Here is a 17354-nt window from a genome sequence, read left to right on the forward strand (position 1 = left end):
TAAATCATAAAAGAACTTTTTCTTTTGCTGGTTTTGAAACTAGGCGGTATAAATTTAGCAACAATGTAATTAGCATAATCAGCATACCAAGGAGCAGTATGAGAAGCATTAACAACCGCTAATTGTTCATCAGGAGAGCTATCATTAATAGGCAGTGGGTCATCAAGAACATTCTCTAACCTAGACAAGTTATCTACAACGGGGTTCTCAGCTCCCTTTCTATCAATAATATGCAAGTCAAATTCTTGGAGCAAGAGAACCAATCTAATGAGTCTAGGCTTAGCATCTTTCTTTTCCATAAGATATTTAATAGCAGCATGATCAGTGTGAATAGTAACTTTGGAATCAACAATATACGGTCTAAACTTATCACATGCAAACACAACTGTTAAGAACTCTTTTTCAGTAGTAGCATAATTTCTCGGGGCAGTATCAAGAGTCTTACTAGCATACTGGATAACATTCAATTTCTTATCGACTCTTTGACCTAGAACAGCACCTACAGCATAATCACTAGCATCACACGTAATTTCAAAAGGTAAATTCCAATCAGGGGGCTGAACAATAGGTGCAATGATCAAAGCTTTCTTAAGTATTTCAAATGCTTCTACACAATCATCATCAAAGACAAAAGGAATATCTTTTTGCAATAAATTAGTCAGAGGCCTAGAGATTTTAGAAAAGTCCTTAGTGAACCTCCTATAAAAACCGGCATGACCAAGGAAACTTCTTATACCTTTTATGTCCTTGGGACATGGCATCTTTTCAATAGCATCAACCTTGGCTTTATCAACTTCAATACCTCTCTCGGAGATCTTATGCCCCAAGACAATGCCTTCATTAACCATAAAGTGACACTTTTCCCAATTCAGGACGAGACTAGTGTCTTCGCATCTCTGCAAAACTCGATCAAGGTTGCTCAAACAATCATCAAAAGAGGATCCATAAACTGAGAAATCATCCGTGAATACCTCACAAATCTTTTCACAAAAATCAGAGAATATAGCCATCATGCATCTTTGAAAGGTAGCAGGTGCATTAAGTAAACCAAAAGGCATACGCCTATAAGCAAAAGTACCAAAAGGGCAGGTAAAAGTAGTTTTAGATTGATCCTTCGCTGACACAGGTATCTGAGAGAAGCCAGAATAACCATCTAGAAAGCAGAAATGTGTGTGTTTGGATAGTCTTTCTAGCATTTGATCAATAAAAGGTAAAGGGTAATGATCTTTCTTAGTAGCTTTATTTAACTTACGGAAATCAATTACCATCCTATAACCTGTAATAATTCTTTGCGGGATCAATTCATCTTCATCATTAGGAACAACGGTAATACCTCCCTTTTTAGGAACGCAATGAACATGGCTTACCCATTCACTATCAGCAACAGGATAAATAATACCTGCCTCAAGGAACTTTAGTATCTCCTTTCTTACCACTTCCTTCATCTTGGGATTTAATCGTCTTTGAGGATCTCTAACTGGTTTGGCATCGTCCTCCAATGTAATTTTGTGTTGACATAACGTGGGACTAACGCCCTTAAGATCATCCAGAGTATATCCAATAGCTGCTCGGTGCTTCTTCAGAGTTTTCAATAATCTTTCTTCTTCTTTCTCTGAAAGGTTAGCACTAATAATAACAGGATATATTTTCTTTTCATCAAGATAAGCATACTTATGATTATCAGGTAACGGTTTGAGTTCAAACATGGGATCACCCTTAGGTGGAGGGGGATCCCCAAGAATTTCCATGGGAAGGTTATGTTTCAGCATGGGTTCCTGTTTAAGGAACACTTCATCTATTTCCTCTCTTTCCTTCATAAACATATCGTTTTCATGATCTAGCAAATATTGTTCTAACGGATCAGTTGGAGGAACAGCAATGGAAGCAAGACCAATAATCTCATCCTTACTAGGTGGTTCCCTATCACGAGGTTGTCTCCTAAACTTGGCGAAACTAAACTCATGAGACATACCATCTATGCCAACGGTGACAGTATTCTTTTCACAATTAATCTTAGCACTAGTTGTATTCAAGAAGGGTCTACCGAAAATAATGGGAGAAAAATCATCTTGTGGAGAACCAAGAACAAGAAAATCAGCAGGGTATTTAACCTTCCCACACAAAACTTCAACATCTCTAACAATCTCAAAGGGTTTAATGGTCCCTATTAGCAAGCTTAATAGTAACATCAATGTCTTCTAATTCAATGGGTGCAATGTCATGCATAATTTCTTGATATAAGGTATAAGGTATTGCACTAGCACTAGCACCCATATCACATAAGCCATGATAAAAATGATCTCCTATTTTAACAGAAATAACAGGCATGCCTACGACAGGTCTACGTGTCTTAGTGTCTGGCCTAGCAATATTAGCAGTCTCACCACAGAAAGAAATAACATGCCCATCTAAATCATCATCCAAGAGATCTTTAACCATAGCAATACTAGGTTCAACATTAATTTGCTCAGGAGGTGTATAAGTCCTAGTATTACTCTTACGAACAACAGTGGAAGCTTTAGCATGATCCTTTATCCTAACAGGAAAAGGAGGTTTTTCAACATAAGTAGTAGGAACAATAGGATCACTATAGGTAATAGTCTTTTCTTCGACTGTAATAGGTCCAACTACTTTCACTTCAACAGGAGTATTATATTTAAACCACTTCTCCTTAGGGAGATCAACGTGAGTAGCAAAAGATTCGCAGAAAGAAGCTACTATCTCAGAGTCAAGTCCATACTTAGAGCTAAATCCACGAAAAGCATCGGTATCCATAAAAGATTTAACACAATCAAACTTAGGTGTCATACCTGACTCCTTACCATCGCCGGAACCCCAATCTTCAGAGTTGCGTTTAATTCTTTCCAATAAGTCCCATTTGAAATCAATAGTCTTAAACATATAAGAACCAGCACAGGAAGTATTGAGCAGGTTGCGATTATCAAGAGAAAGCCGAGCATAAAAGTTCTGAATAATCATTTCCCGAGAGAGCTCATGATTGGGGCATGAATATAACATTGTCTTAAGCCTCCCCAAGATTGAGTGATGCTTTCTCCTTCGTGAGGCCAGAAATTATATATGTAATTACGATCACGATGAACAAGATGCATAGGACAGAACTTCTGGTGAAATTCCAACTTCAATCGCTTATAATTCCAAGATCTCGTATCATCACATAGACTATACCATGTAAATGCATCTCCCTTGAAAGATAAAGGGAAGACCTTCCTTTTGACAACATCATCGGGAATACCTGCAAGCTTAAATAATCCACAAACTTCATCCACAAAGATAAGGTGTAAATCGGGATGCAATGTTTCGTCTCCTGCAAATGGATTAGCTAGCAGTTTCTCTATCATACCCGAAGGGATCTCAAAGTAAATATTTTCATAAAGTTTAGTAGGTTGAGGAGAGACTCTTTACTCTTCTGGTTGGGGTGAAGATACCCCAAACAAGCCCCTCAAAGGATTAGTGTCCATAGTGCCAAGTAACAGAAAATTTCAGCACACTATATAAATGTTTCCTTACCAAGTTCCACTCACCAAACGCGCTACACTCCCTGGCAACGGCGCCAAAAAAGAGTCTTGATGACCCACAAGTGTAGGGGATCAATCGTAGTCCTTTCGATAAGTAAGAGTGTCGAACCCAACGAGGAGCAGAAGGAAATGATAAGCGGTTTTCGGTAAGGTTTTCTCGGCAAGCACTGACATTGTAGGTGATAGATAGTTTTGTGATAAGATAAATAGTAACAAGTAACAAGTAAATAAAGTGCAGCAAGGTGGCCCAATCCTTTATGTAGCAAAGGATAAGCCTGGACAATTTCTAATAATGAGAAAGGAGCTCCCGAGGACACATGGGAATTATCGTCAAGCTAGTTTTCATCATGTTCATATGATTCGCGTTCGGTACTTTGATAATTTGATATGTGGGTGGACCGGTACTTGGGTACCGCCCTTACTTGTACAAGCATCCCACTTATGATTAACCCCTATTGCAAGCATCCGCAACTCAAAAATAAGTATTAAGGTAAACCTAACCACATCATTAAACATATGGATCCATATCAGCCCCTAACGAAGCAACACATAAACTAGGGTTTAAGCTTCTGCCACTCTAGCAACCCATCATCTACTTATTACTTCCCCATGCCTTCCTCTAGGACCAAATAATGGTGAAGTGTCATGTAGTCGACTTTCACATAACACCACTAGAGGAAAAGACAACATACATCTCATCAAAATATCGAACGAATACCAAATTCACATGACTACTAATAGCAAGACTTCACCCATGTCCTTAGGAACAAACGTAACTACTCACAAATCATATTCATGTTCATAATCAGAGGAGTAATAATATGCATAAAGGATCTGAACATATGATCTTCCACCAAGTAAACCAATTAGCATCAACTACAAGGAGTAATCAACACTACTAGCAGCCCACAGGTACCAATTTGTGGTTTTTATACAAGATTGGATACAAGAGATGAACTAGGGTTTTGAGAGGAGATGGTGCTGGTGAAGATGTTGATGGAGATTGACCCCCTCCCGATGAGAGGATCGCTAGTGATGACTTTGGTGATGATTTCCCCCTCCCGGAGGGAAGTGTCCCCGGCAGAACAGCTCCGCCAGAGCCCTAGATTGGTTCTGCCAAGGTTCTGCCTCATGGCGGTGGAGTTTCGTCCTGTAAGCTTGCCCACGATTTTTTCCAGGGTAAAAGCTTTGATATAGCAGAAGATGGACACCGGAGGCCCACCAGGGGGCCCAGGAGATAGTGGGCGCGCCCTGTAGGGGGGGGGGGCGGCGCCCTGCTTTCTCCTGGACAGGGTGTGGCCCCCCTGGTGTATTTCTTTCGCTCAATAATTCTTATAAATTCCAAAAAGATGTTTCGTGGAGTTTCAGGACTTTTGGAGCTATGCAGAATATGTTTCCAATGTTTGCTCCTTTTCCAGCCAGAATTCCAGCTACCGGCATTCCCCCTCTTCATGGTAAACCTTGTAAAATAAGAGAGAATAGCCATAAGTATTGAGATATAATGTGTAATAACATCCCATAACGCAATAAATATTGATATAAAAGCTTGATGCAAAATGGACGTATCAAAGCCTACATCATCAACAACTCCTACTTCACTACCTCCGAGGACATAATCACATGGGTATGGGCACTCCCCTTGGCAATTGCCAAGCTTGGGGGAGGTGCTCCGGTATCGTATCACGATCACACTCCTATCTTTACCGTTTTATTTAGTTCGATCCTTTTAGTAGTATCTTGATCTAGTAGATTGAAGTTTTGATTTCAAGTAGTTTTGAGCTTTGCATTGTGATCTCTCTTTTTGTAATCGAGTTCGTGAGCTATCTATAATAAAGATTAGTGTTGAGTAAAGGGCTTTGCTATGTTGCTATGATCTTGAGAAAGTAGAAAGAATAAAAGAGTTCATGTTGATCTTATGGATAGTGATAACTTCGCACATAGAAAGTATGAGGCATAAAAATTGTTGAGAGTTGATGAACGTAGTTTTGGTCATCGTTGCAATTAATAGGAAGTGATAAGGAAAGAGGGGTTCACATACAAATATATTATCTTGGACACCTTTTTATAATTGGGAGCACTCATTAGGTATGACATGCTAAAAGAGTTGACGTTGGACAAGGAAGACAACGAAATGGTTTATGTTTTCGCGCATCTTAGTTAAAGTATATTGTCATTGACCTTCCAAACATGTTGAGCTTGTCTTTCCCCCTCATGCTAGCCAAATTCCTTGCACCAAGTAGAAATACTACTTGCCCTTCCAAATATCCTTAAACCTAGTTTTGCCATGAGAGTCCACCATACCTACCTATGGATTGAGTAAGATCCTTCAAGTAAGTTGTCATGTTGCAAGCAATAAAAATTGCTATCTAAATATGTATGACTTATTAGTGCAGAGAAAATAAGCTTTGTACGATCTTGTTGTGGAAGTAATAAAAGCGACGGACTGCATAATAAAGGTCCACACACAAGGGGCAATATAAAGTGACGTTCTTTTGCATTAAGATTTTGTGCATCAACCCTAAACGCACATGACAACCTCTGCTTCCCTCTGCGAAGGGCCTATCTTTTACTTTATGCTTGAGTCAAGGTGTTCCTTGCCTTTCCCTTTTTCATTTTATCCTTTGGCAAGCTCCTCGTGTTTGAAAGATCATGATATATATATATATCCAATTGGATGTTAGTTAGCATGGGCTATTATTGTTGACATCACCTAAACGTTAATACGTTGGGAGGCAATACAATAAGCCCCTATCTTTCTTAGTGTCCGGCTAAAACTCCATAACCATAACTATTGCGTGAGTGTTAGCAATTATAGAAGACTACAAGATAGTTGAGTATGTGAACTTGCTGAAAAGCTCTATTGTTGACTCTTTCTGATGTTACGATAAATTGCAATTGCTTCAATGACTGAGATTATAGTTTGTTAGTTACCAATGAAGTTTTTGAACCGTACTTGACATTGTGAATTTATTGTCACTTAAGCATAGGAAATTATATGATAAAATCTATATATGTTGCTGTTAAAGAATGATCATGATGCCCTCATGTCCGTATTTTATTTTTATCGACACCTCTATCTCTAAACATGTGGACATATTTTTTGATTTCGGCTTCCGCTTGAGGACAAGCGAGGTCTAAGCTTGGGGGAGTTGATACGTCCATTTTGCATCATGCTTTTATATCAATATTTATTGCATTATGGGTTGTTATTACACTTTATATCTCAATACTTATGTCTATTCTCTCTTATTTTACAAGGTTTATCATGAAGAGGGGGAATGCAGACAGCTGGAATTCTGGCTGGAAAAGGAGCAAACATTGGAAACCTATTCTGCACTGCTCCAAAAATCCTGAAACTCCACGAAACATCTTTTTAGAATTAATAAGAATTATTGGGCGAAATAAATACACCAGGGGCCCACACCATAGCCAGGAGAGTGGGGGGCGCGCCCCCCTACTGGGCGGCCCCTGTCTCCTGGACCCCCCGGTGGGCCCCCGATGTCCATCTTCTGCTATATTAGAGCTTTTACCCTGAAAAAAATCATGGGCAAGCTTACGGGACGAAACTCCACCGCCAGGAGGCGGAACCTTGGTGGAACCAATCTAGGGCTCTGGCGGAGCTGTTTTGCCGGGGAGACTTCCCTCCGGGAGGGGGAAATCATCACCAACATCATCACCAATGATCCGCTCATCGGGAGGGGGTCAATCCCCATCAACATCTTCACCAGCACCATCTGCTCTCAAAACCCTAGTTCACCTCTTGTATCCAATCTTATATCAAAACCACAAATTGGTACCTGTGGGTTGCTAGTAGTGTTGATTACTCCTTGTAGTTGATGCTAATTGGTTGTAACGCCCCAGATATACTTTCCATATTTGTATCCAACTCTTGCCGTCTCCGGCGCTAAGTTATATTTATTTCTCGGGTTTGGGTCTTTGTCTCCGTGTGTTGTTTTTCTTTTTCGTGCATCTCTTATCATGTCTTCACGTGCATTGCATTTGCATACATGTTCATCTCATGCATTCGAGCATTTTCCCCGTTGTCCGTTTTGCATTCCGGCGCTTCGTTCTCCTCCGGTGGTCATTTCTAGTCTTCTTTCATGTGTGGGGTTTAAACATTTCCGGATTGGACCAAGACTTGCCAAGAGGCCTTGGTTTACTACCGGTAGACCGCCTGTCAAGTTTCGGGTCATTTGGACTTCGTTTGATACTCCAACGGTTAACCGAGGGACCGGAAAGGCCTCGTGTGTGTTGCAGCCCAACACCCCCCAAATTTGGCCCAAAACCCACCAAACTCTGCTCCATGTCCTAGAGCGTTCGATCACGATCGTGTGGGCGAAAACCGCACCTCATTTGGACTCTCCTAGCTCCCTCTATGCCTATTTATACCCCCTCCATTCGGATCTCTTCTTCCCCCGTCCGAAACCCTAGTTTTAAAAAAACAGATCAAACCCCCACCGCCGACGGACGTGTCCGGATCGGACCGGACACCGTCCGCCCCCCCGCCGCCAGCCAACCGCGAGCCGCCAAGTGGCGCCGCGGGTCCCCAGTTCGCCGCCGACGCCCGGGGCCCGCCAGGCCCACGAGGGGCCCTCCCCGGCCCGCAGTCTCCCCGCCGCCTCCTCCTACGTCCGCCGCCGCCACCTCCGGCGCCGGTGGCCGCCGCCGCCACGGGCCGCCGCGCCCCCGACCGGAGTTCGTCGCCGCGTCGCCGCGGGCCGCCGCGCCGACCCCGCTCCGCCCCGCTGCCATCTCCGGTGGCCGCAGCTCCGCCACCGCCCGGCGCCGCCGTCCCGGCCACCGGACGCCGCCCCCGCCGGCCGCCGTCCCCGCCTTCGCCGGCGTCGCCTCGGGAGGCACGCCCCGACCCGGCTGCTACAGTGCCCGAACCCTAGATCTGAGATCTAAAACTGAGGGTTGACTTTTTCCTCTCCCCCGTAATTTTTTTAAGAAATCTTTGACTGCTCGTATCTTTGCAACCGTAGCTCCATTTTGGGCATATGATATATCAAAATCTTCGCTTCGACATGTACATCATTTCATTCCATTGCATCATTTGCATTTGAGTTCATCTTGATACCCAAAATGCTGTTAGAAGGAGGCTTCGTGAGTTAGATTGCAGATCCGTTAGTTCATCATGCACTTTTGTCATTTTTGCCATGTTTAATTCGTGCATGCTATGCCTTTGTGCTTGCCATGTGTAGCTAGCACATTGTGCCTTCTTGCTGGTTATATGCTTTCCTTGCCATGACTTGCACCGTAGTGAGTGCATCGAGCTTGTTTACATGCCTTCGTGAGTTATATTTCAGCGTGTCTCAGTTTTCACTAAGTCTGAAAACTGATTGTGTTCGAGCGATGTTCGTGAGCTCGGTAGAGTATTTTGTGAACCCTTTTGGCCCCAGGTCACTTTGGGTGTTTTGTTAAGCTTGTTGAGTAGCTCCATGCCATGTTCTTACTTGTCATGTTCAGATTTTCTATCATGTTGTTTTGCTGCTCCGAAGAGAGCATCGCGATCTGAAATTTCAGACTAGTGTTAATTTCACTAAGTCTGGAATCTGTTTTGCATTTGCGTTTTAGCCATGCTTGTTTGAACCTCTTAATGGATGAATTTGCCTATGGCTCAGTGCTAGTGTTTTGTCAACCATCTTGTGTACATCACTGCCATGTATTTTGTTTTCATGTTTGGTGGCTGTAGCATGTTCATTTCGTTGCATTTAGATGCCTACTTGTTGTAAATCGCAGACCGGTGTCATATCTTAAAACGCTCGCCATTTCCAAACCGTAACTCCGATTTCAATGATCTTTATATCGTTTTCAAGCGATTTCATCCCCTCTATCCAGTGGCACACTTGGTTTTCCAAGTTGATTCCAGGTTCATGCATTTCCTGTCATATCTTGCATTTTGCATCCCGCATCGCATCCCGCATAGCATATCGTCATTTCATCATATTGCTTGGTCTTGCCCGTGGTTGATTGTATCCTTGTTGCTTGTTTGTCTTGTTGGGTAGAGCCGGGAGACGAGTTTGCTACCGAGGAGCCCGTTGAGTTTGCTTGTGAGGATCCAGTCAACTCTGACAACTGTGCAGGCAAGATGATCATACCCTCGAAATCACTACTATCTTTGCTATGCTAGTTTGCTCGCTCTTTTGCTTTGCCACTGCTTCGATGCCTACCTTTTGCTTGTCAGCCTCCCAATTGCCATGTTGAACCTCTAACCCACCTTTGTTCTAGCAAACCGTTGATTGGCTATGTTACCGCTTTGCTCAGCCTTCTTATAGCGTTGTTAGTTGCAGGTGAAGATTGGAGCCGTTCCTTGTTGGAACATTTATTTACTTGTTGGGATATCATTATATTGCTATGTTATCTTAATGCACCTATATACTTGGTAAAGGGTGGAAGGCTCGGCCTCTCGCCTAGTGTTTTGTTCCAATCTTGCCGCCCTAGTTTCCGTCATACCGGTGTTATGTTCCCGGATTGTTGCGTCCCTTACGCGGTTGGGCTATAATGGGAACCCCTTGATAGTTCGCCTTGATTAAAGCTTTTCCAGCAATGCCCAACATTGGTTTTACCATTTTCCACCTAGCCTCTTTTTCCCTTGGGTTTCCGGAGCCCGAGGGTCATCGTATTTTAGCCCCCCTTGGGCCAGTGCTCCCTCTGAGTGTTGGTCCGAACTGAGCTGCCTGCGGGGCCACCTCGGGGAAACTTGAGGGTTGGTTTTACTCGTAGCTAGTCTCATCTGAGTGTGCCCTGAGAAAGAGATATGTGCAGCTCCTATCGGGATTTGTCGGCACATTCGGGCGGTGTTGCTGGACTTGTTTTAACCTGTCGAATTGTCTTGTTGTACCGGGTTACCGAGTCTCATCGGTGTGTCCCGGGTGGAGGTCTATTCCTTCGTTGACCGTGAGAGCTTGTCATGGGCTAAGTTGGGACTCCCCTGCAGGAATTGATCTTTCGAAAGCCGTGCCCGCGGTTATGGGCAGATGGGAATTTGTTAATGTCCGGTTGTAGATAACTTTAACTTAACTTAATTAAAATGAATCAACCGTGTGTGTTACCGTGATGGCCCCTTCTCGGCGGAGTCCGGGAAGTGGACACGGTGTTGGAGTTGTGCTTGCGCAGGATGTTCCTTTAGCTTCTCGCTCGTGCTTCGCCTTCTCTTCTCGCTCTCTTTTGCGTATAAGTTAGCCACCACATATGCTAGTCGCTTGCTGCAGCTCCACATATATTTGCCTTATCCATTCCTATGAGCTTAAATAGTTTTGATCGCGTGGGTGTGAGATTGCTGAGTCCCTGTGGCTCACAGATACTATAACTCCAGATGCAGGCCCAGGTGTTTCTGCTCCAGTTGACGATTACGAGCTCAAGTGGGAGTTCTACGAGGACTCTCAGCGATACTACGTGTCTTTTCCGGATGATCAGTAGTGGTGCCTAGTTGGGGTAATCGATTCAGGGCCTTGTCGCATGTTGGGTTCTTTTCTATTTTGGCGCCGTAGTCGGGCCATGAGTGTTTGTTTGATGGATGTTATTTATGTACTCTGATGTGACGTGGCGAGTGTAAGCCAACTATGTATCTCCCCCTTTTATTATATATATTACATGGGATGTTGTAATGACGGCCTGACTTGCGACATTGCTTTCAATGCGGTTATGCCTCTAAGTCGTGCCTCGACACGTGGGAGCTGTAGCCGCATCGAGGGCGTTACAAGTTGGTATCAGAGCCTTCCCCGACCTTAGGAGCCCCATTGCTTGATCGTTTTTAGCAGCCGAGTTGTGTCTAGAAAAATGTTTTGAGTCCTTAGGAATTATATATCGGAGATCTTAGGAATTCTTTTTACTTCCCAGTCTCCTCATCGCTCTGGTAAGGCATCCTGGCGTAGAGTTTTGACTCTTCTCTTCTCAAATTTCACTAAAAAAATTTTTAGGATCACGCGAGTATCTTGGATTTGTTCCGATGGTTTTGTGACGAGAACATTGTTCTTGGTGCCTCCTGTCTTTAGGGGTTGTGGCAGTGTCCCGGGGAGTTGAGCTCCGAGGTGTTGTCGTCACAATTTTATCGTTGCAATTTTGGTATACTTGAGATATGTTCGCCGACATCGAAAATCTCTTTTATGCAGTTCGTTGGTGAGATAACCTCGACGCCACCCAGTACTGGGGCGGGAGTTCGGGAGTATCGCCATAACTTGTATAACGGATGCTTTTCGAAGGTTGAGGTAGATGGTTTCCGAAGTTTTCTTGGTTATGTGTTGAAGGATGGATACAGCTGGATGTAGGATTTGCTAGTTTGGGTGAGATATTGTGCTTCCCCTGTATCCCCAACACCTGATTGCATAACCGGAAAGGTTCGGGAGTTTCATAGGTGGGAATTCTAGTAGCTCTAGTTCTTCTTCCACGGATATTGGTTTGAGATTGGGATTTCTTACCGATTACTCGTTCCTGATCCGTACCTTGTTGATTTATTTCTCTACCTTAATTCTTCGTGGCTTCTCAATTTATGGATATGTGACCATTTGAAGAGGAATGCATTCGTTCATTTTGTTCGGATGTGAAGACTATATGTTGCAATTTTCATTCCGTTGGATTCAGCTTCTATACTGTTGTCTATCAATGTGCTAATGGTGGTCAACCTGTTCAGGATGGCTCCTCCAACGCGCACGACTCCGAATCCTGATCCGCCTCCACCTCCGCCTCCTCCGGAAGCATGGCAAGCTGTGATGGCCGCTACTAATGCAAACACACAGTTGATCATGCAAATTCTCCAAGAGCGCAATCAAGGCAGTCAAGGGAATCAAGGCCATAATCAGCACCACTTTGCTACACTGAACCAGTTCCTTGCTAATGGCCCAAAGACGTTCAGCAGTTGTGTTGAGGCTACCGATGCTGACGATTGGCTAGTGGATCTGGGCAAGCTTTTTGAATGCAGCAACGTCAGGCCTGAAGATTTCGTCAAGTTCGCTTCTTTCCAGCTCAAAGATCAGGCTGCAGAGTGGTTCCAGCAGTACAAGGATTCCAGAGGTGGACGTCTGATCACTTGGGACGATTTCCGTCAAGATTTCCGCGCTCATCACATCCCTCAAAGTGTGGTTGAGAGTAAGCGTCAGGAATTCTGCAATCTGAAGCAAGGCTCTTTGTCTGTCTATGACTACAACAAGTTGTTCCAGAAGCTCGCCCGTTTTGCCAAGCAGGATGTTCCTGATGAGAAGAGCATGATCTATCAGTTCAGGGGTGGTCTTCGTGAGGAAATTCAGCTCGCTCTTGTCCTCTTTGAGCCATTGAGATACGATGAGTTCTACAACATGGCACTGAAGCAAGAGGCTGCTCAGATCAAGTGTGATGCTTCCAGGAAGCGTGCCAGAGATGTTACTCCGCCTTCCTCTACTCAAGTGGTCAAGCAGTAGAAGTATTGGCTTCCTCCTCCTCCGTTCCGTCAGCCGTTTCAGCAGAAGAGCAAAGGTGGCAGTGGTTTCTCCCACCCACCCAACCCAGGCTTTCAGAACAAGTCTTCGTCTCAAGCGCCAAGATCGAGTGCTCCGTATCACCGTCCGCTTTCAGAGGTCACGTGCAACAAGTGCCAACAGAAGGGTCACTATGCCAACAAGTGTACCAACCAGAGGCGTCTTCCTCCTCCTCCTCCTGTCAGATCAGCAAGTACAACTGTGGTCAAGCACAATCCCAAGCATGCCAAGGTCAATTTGATGAATGCAGCCCAGGCAGAGGACTCGTCAGATGTGATCATGGGTAACCTTCCTGTTAATGATATTCCTGCAAAAGTTCTTTTTGACTCTGGTGCATCGCATTCCTTCATGTCATTTCCATTTGCATCGGAGAACAATTTTAGAACTAAGGCATTACCTAGAGCTATGCAAGTCGTCTCTCCAGCTAAGCGACTGAGTTCCAGTATGAAGGTGCCGGATATTTCAATCTTGATGGGTGATTTCAAGTTTCTTGCTTCTCCAATGGTTCTTGGCAACTCGGATATCGATCTTATTCTCGGGATGGACTGGCTCTCTAAGCATAAAGCTCAGCTTGATTGTGCAGCCAGGCAGATTCAACTGACTCATTCGTTTGAGGATGTCATTGTCTTTGCCGCTCGGGATAATACCATCCGGTTGTTTTCTCTCAATGAGAAGGGTGAATTGGATGCTATTTCGCAGATTCCGGTTGTTTGTGAGTATCAAGACGTTTTTCCAGAAGAGCTCCCAGGAATGCCTCCAAACCGGCCGGTTGAATTCGTTATTGAACTTGAGCCTGGCACGGAACCTGTGTGCAAACGTCCTTACAAGCTCGGCCCCGAAGAGTTGAAGGAGTTGAAGAAACAACTCGATGAGCAAGAAAGATTGGGTCTCATCCGGCCTAGTACTTCTCCGTGGGGTTGTGGTGTTCCTTTTGTGAAGAAGAAGGATGGATCGAGTCGACTTTGTGTTGATTACCGTCCAGTAAACAAGAAGACCATCAAGAACAAATACCCACTTCCCAACATCAATGAGCTGTTCGAACAACTCAAGGGTGCTCAAGTATTCTCCAAGCTCGATCTCCGTATGGGCTATCATCAGATTCGTATTCGTGAGCAAGATATTCCCAAGACGGCGTTCAGGACAAGCTTTGGTTCATATGAATACACCGTCATGTCTTTTGGCCTCGCCAACGCTCCTCCGACGTTCTCTCGCATGATGAACTTCATCTTCAACCCCTACACCAATGAATTCGTTTTGGTCTATCTCGACGACATTCTGGTTTTCTCGAAGAACAAGGAAGATCATGCCAAGCACTTGCGTTTGGTTCTTGACAAGCTCAGAGAACATAAGTTCTACGCCAAGTTCTCCAAGTGTGAATTTTGGCTCGATGAGGTTCTTTATCTTGGTCATATCATCTCTGCCAAGGGCATTTCCGTGAATCCTGAGAAGGTGTCCGCAATTGTGAATTGGGAACCTCCTCAGAACGTGAAGCAACTCCGCAGTTTCCTCGGTCTCGCAAGCTATTGCAGAAGATTCGTTGAAAACTTTTCTAAGATCGCCAAGCCTCTCTCAAATCTTCTTCAGAAGCACGTCAAGTACGTTTGGTCTCCGGAGTGTGATATTGCTTTCAACACTTTGAAAGAGAAATTGATCACTGCTCCAGTTCTGACTCCGCCTGATGAAACCAAACCGTACGAGGTCTTTTGTGATGCCTCTCTCCAAGGTCTCGGTGCTGTACTGATGCAAGAGAAGAAAGTTGTTGCTTATACCTCTCGCCAGTTGAAACCTAATGAGAAGAACTACCCCACTCATGATCTCGAGTTGGCGGCAGTTGTGCACGCTTTGTTGACTTGGAGACATCTTCTATTGGGAAGGAAAGTGGATATTTTCACTGATCACAAGAGTCTCAAGTACATCTTCACTCAGCCTAATCTCAACCTCAGGCAGACTCGATGGGTCGAAATGATTCAAGAGTACAATCCGAGTATCGAGTATACTCCAGGCAAGGCTAATGTGATTGCTGACGCTTTGAGCAGAAAAGCATATTGCAATAGTCTGATTCTCAAGCCTTATCAACCCGAGCTTTGTGAAGCTTTCCGCAAACTTAATCTGCAAGTTGTTCCTCAAGGTTTCCTCGCCAACCTTCAAGTCTCTCCTACCTTAGAAGACCAGATTCGCCAAGCCCAACTTCTTGATGCTATGGTGAAGAAGGTGAAGATTGGTATTGCAAAGAGTCAGTCCAAGTACAAGTGCTACCGACTTGATGACAAGGACACTCTCTTCTTCGAGGATCGAATTGTTGTGCCCAAAGGTGAACTTCGTAAGATGATCATGAACGAGGCTCACAACTCTCTCCTCTCCATCCACCCTGGTAGTATGAAGATGTATCAGGATCTCAAGCAAACTTATTGGTGGACTCGAATGAAGCGCGAGATCGCTCAATTCGTGAACGAGTGTGATGTCTGCAGAAGAGTGAAGGCAGAACACCAAAGGCCAGCAGGTCTCCTCCAACATCTTGCCATTCCAGAATGGAAGTTTGACCACATTGAAATGGACTTCGTGACTGGGTTTCCAATGTCCAAGCGTGGCAATGATGCTATCTTCGTTGTCATCGACAAGCTCACCAAAGTGGCGCATTTTCTGCCTATCAAAGAGTCGATCACTGCAGCTCAATTGGCGGAACTCTATACCTCTCGCATTGTCTCTCTGCACGGTATTCCTCAAGTGATATCTTCAGACCGTGGTAGCATCTTTACTTCCAAGTTTTGGGATTCTTTTCAGAAGGCCATGGGCACCAACATCCGCTTCAGCACAGCTTTCCATCCTCAAACGAGCGGTCAAGTCGAGCGTGTCAACCAGATTCTCGAAGATATGCTCAGGGCTTGTGTGATCTCCTTCGGCATGAAGTGGGAGGATTGTCTTCCTTATGCTGAATTCTCATACAACAACAGCTTTCAAGCAAGTTCGGGCAAAGCCCCTTTTGAAATTCTATATGGCAGGAAGTGTCGTACCCCTCTCAACTGGTCTGAAACCGGTGAACGTCAGCTGCTGGGCAATGACCTAATCACAGAGGCAGAAGAAATGTGCAAAGTCATTCGTGATAACCTCAAAGCAGCCCAGTCCCGCCAGAAGAGCTACTATGATAGTAAGCACCGTGATCTGGCTTTCGAGATCGGAGATCACGTTTACCTCCGCGTCTCTCCTATGAAAGGTACTCGTCGCTTCGGTATCAAAGGGAAGCTTGCCCCTAGATACGTGGGACCTTTCAAGATTGTCAGCAAGAGAGGCGACCTCGCCTATCAACTCGAGCTTCCTTCAAACTTTGCAAATGTTCATGATGTGCTCCATGTCTCTCAGCTTCGAAAGTGCTTCAAGACTCCTGACCGCACCGTCAACTTCAAGGACATTGAGCTCCAAGAAGATCTCTCCTATCGTGAGCACCCAGTTGCTATTCTTCAAGAGACTGAACGCAAGACTCGCAACAAGTCAATCAAATTTCTCAAAGTTAAGTGGTCTCACCATTCCGACCGTGAAGCCACCTGGGAACGAGAGGATCACCTCCGTTCTGAGTACCCGGAGTTCTTTCAGTCCTAGATCTCGGGACGAGATCTTTTCGTAGTGGTGGAGTGTTGTAACGCCCCAGATATACTTTCCATATTTGTATCCAACTCTTGCCGTCTCCGGCGCTAAGTTATATTTATTTCTCGGGTTTGGGTCTTTGTCCCCGTGTGTTGTTTTTATTTTTCGTGCATCTCTTATCATGTCTTCACGTGCATTGCATTTGCATACATGTTCATCTCATGCATTCGAGCATTTTCCCCGTTGTCCGTTTTGCATTCCGGCGCTTCGTTCTCCTCCGGTGGTCATTTCTAGTCTTCTTTCGTGTGTGGGGTTTAAACATTTCCGGATTGGACCGAGACTTGCCAAGCGGCCTTGGTTTACTACCGGTAGACCGCCTGTCAAATTTCGGGTCATTTGGACTTCGTTTGATACTCCAACGGTTAACCGAGGGACCGGAAAGGCCTCGTGTGTGTTGCAGCCCAACACCCCCCAAATTTGGCCCAAAACCCACCAAACTCTGCTCCATGTCCTAGAGCGTTCGATCACGATCGTGTGGGCGAAAACCGCACCTCATTTGGACTCTCCTAGCTCCCTCTATGCCTATTTATACCCCCTCCATTCGGATCTCTTCTTCCCCCGTCCGAAACCCTAGTTTTAAAAAAACAGATCAAACCCCCACCGCCGACGGACGTGTCCGGATCGGACCGGACACCGTCCGCCCCGCCGCCGCCAGCCAACCGCGAGCCGCCAAGTGGCGCCGCGGGTCCCCAGTTCGCCGCCGACGCCCGGGGCCCGCCAGGCCCAC

Source organism: Triticum dicoccoides, chromosome 6B, assembly GCF_002162155.2.
Source record: "Triticum dicoccoides isolate Atlit2015 ecotype Zavitan chromosome 6B, WEW_v2.0, whole genome shotgun sequence".
Lineage (NCBI taxonomy): Eukaryota > Viridiplantae > Streptophyta > Magnoliopsida > Poales > Poaceae > Triticum > Triticum dicoccoides.